Genomic DNA, 2,847 nt, shown 5'->3' with positions numbered 1-2,847 from the left:
CGCGATATTACCTACCATATCGCGATATGGGAGAAAATGAAACAGAGAGCTTGCATTTTTGCCATATCGCGCGATATGCCATTCCATATCGCGATATGGGGAGAAACGAAACAGAGAGCTTGCAATTTTACCATATCGCCCGATATGACTACGCATATCGCGATATGGGCCTCGGGATGTGTAAAAAATATCTAAAAAGGCAAAGCTTCCTCAAGAAGCTTTGCCTTACTATAAATAGAAGTCAGCCCTCATTCTTCTGGACTTCTTCGACTTTTTACGGTTTTCGACGGTTCTTCGCGGGAATCATCAACGGGGGTTTCGACTTGGGTTTTTCTTACGCAATTTCTTTACGTTTTGTTCTTCATTTCCTTAGTACATTCTTTTGATACTATGTTTGTTATGAACTAAGAACATTTTCTTCTAGGGCAATGAATCCTTGTATATATTGATTTCGATCGTCATTTTTGTTATCTATTTGTCGTGTTTTGATTTCGTTTATGTTTTCCTGTATTAAATGCTTCTGATTGTGTTGATCAGCTCTCAGATTGATATTAAATAGGAATGAACTCGAGAGAGGATTTCTTGTTTGAAGTTAGGAAAATATAGCTCGGGGTGTGGAAACGGAGACGTGATGCACTTCGGGTAGCCCTTAAGGACTTGGCCTAAATGCTCTCTTAATAGCAGGTTCTGAACGGAGACGTCGGACCTGTGGGTAGACTCTAACTACACTGGAGACGGGGGTTAGAGTACTTTAGCGTCTGGGTTAACGAATAGGAATGTGGCGTTAGATAACGGAGTTGTAGATCGTTGTTGATTATACATAGGTGGATTTGGCCCTAGAAGTCCCCTTTAAATCGAAGTCCCCCCGCGTTGAGTTGTCGTACTTTATTTACGTACATTCCATATTTGCATGTTTACGATCTTGCATGCTTTTAAATTAGGGTTTATCACCAATCCACTTATTTACGATCGGCAAGATAATATAACGATAATATAATTACACTACTCAGCATTTGAATCTACAAGGTCCCTGTGGATCGATATCCGGAACCACTGTTCTGCAAAATGCGATACCGTATACTTGCGGTAATTTATACGTGAGGAAAACGCGTATCATCTACAACGAATATGTCGAGACTTACTATAGTAAAGTATGAGAGCAATTTGTTAATTGATTATTTTTAGAGTAAAAAGCAGTTTGCCCCCTAAAGTTAGGGCCGATTTGCACTTTACCCCCCAAACAAAAAAAATTTGCACGTTTTTACCTAAACTCGTTAATTCGTTGCATGGTGCCCCCTGAACTCAATTTTCAGGCAATTTTGACCGGAATGTTAAAACATGTGCTTTGCACGTGAGATTTTGAGGGGTAAATTCGCCCATTCACTTGCATCTTTAATATTAATTACAAATACATATTAAAAAAAAAGAAAAAAAAGACAAAAAAAAAACAGATAAAAGAAAAAGAGGAAATAAAGGAAAAAAAGCTGTCATCCAACAGACCACATAACCTACCTTTCTTCCCCAAAACCCACGAGACCATCACCCACCTTTCTTCCCAAAACCCAATCCATGTCTGCACCAAAAAAATCTCAAACAATAATTTAAAAAAATTCCAAAATTTTTCGACGACCACCACTCCTCCTCCTTCCAAGGATATAGCTTCGTCCGCGAGCCAGGTAACATTCTCCGGCGAAAAAATAACAGCACCATCGATCTCCGATAATTGGTGCACTACATCTCCTCGGCGGCCAAGATTCAGTTAAATAAAATGTCTTCAAATCCTATTTTGCTCATAGATCCATAGAAGATGGGGATGGGGTTAGGATCTTTGACGTCGGAGGAGCAGCGGCGGAGATGGTGATTTCTTAAAAAGAAAAATTGGTCGGCAAACGAAGGAGGAAATGGGGCAAGTAATGGCGGCGGCGGGTTGGAAATAGTTTAGAGGTGGAAATGATGATTTGCCGGGGTGGGGTTGATGGTCGGTGGTTGCGAGAGAGTGGAAAAAACCAATTGGGTTATGCACGAATATCGATTGGAGGGCAAGCATTCTTGCAAAATCTCCCCAAAACTGCTAATGTATATTCCCCTGTTTTTATTTTTATTTTTTTTTATTTTGTTGTTTGCTGATGATTGTTTTTTTTTTTTTTTTTTTTCTTATTAAATTTTCAGAATGAATGGGTGATATGCAGAATATTTAAGAAGAGTAGTGATGGGAAAATAGTGCCTATATCAGGGTTTGCAAGGAATAGAAACTGCGGGGTCGATTCAGAGGCGGCGTCCGATTTGCCTCAGCTGATGGATTTTTCGTCTGACGAAAATCATACAAGAACCACTTGTGCACGTGCTGCTGAGGGATCTCACGTGACCTGCTTCTCCAATCCGATGGAGGACCCACGAGATATAACACCGTTCGATGACTTCAGTTCTTCATCTTCTTCGAGAAACTTCCGTTTCTGGCCTTTTCCGTTTGTTCTACCTCAGAATTCTGTTTCCTCGATAGCAAAAGCTTTTCTAATACGAAGCGAAACGGTGACGGGGAATTCTCGCAGGATATGTGTTCCGCTATGTCGTCGTACAACGAAGTGGGATATTTGCCTTATGAAGATCAAGAATTCCCGATTATTTCGACTGCACAAGTTGACCTCGATTGCTTGTGGAATTACTGAATTTATATTAATTATAAAAAGTGTCGAATTTTTTCTTTTAGTAAATGCAGATTGTATGTTTCTGTATAGGTTTTCGTTTATGTACTCGTTTACGTATGTCCGATATTTCGACGAAGAACTGTCGAAGTTTGCAATTAAAGATTCTTGCTAAATCTATGGAATCAACTTTTTTAAATTTTAA

At 39.6% G+C, this 2,847-nt stretch overlaps 1 non-coding gene across 1 annotated transcript; it reads left to right on the top strand.

The window, feature by feature from the left end:
* The first annotated feature begins 1,445 nt into the window (after positions 1–1,445).
* LOC105966146 (uncharacterized) lies at positions 1,446–2,847 on the top strand. Its single transcript, XR_016034429.1, has 2 exons — positions 1,446–2,076; positions 2,170–2,847. It is a non-coding gene; the product is annotated as an uncharacterized LOC105966146 (transcript).

Source organism: Erythranthe guttata, chromosome 11 (genome assembly GCF_056151865.1).
Source record: "Erythranthe guttata isolate IM_541 chromosome 11, IM_541, whole genome shotgun sequence".
Classification (NCBI taxonomy): Eukaryota; Viridiplantae; Streptophyta; class Magnoliopsida; order Lamiales; family Phrymaceae; genus Erythranthe; species Erythranthe guttata.
This window is presented reverse-complemented; position numbering and strand designations above follow the sequence as displayed.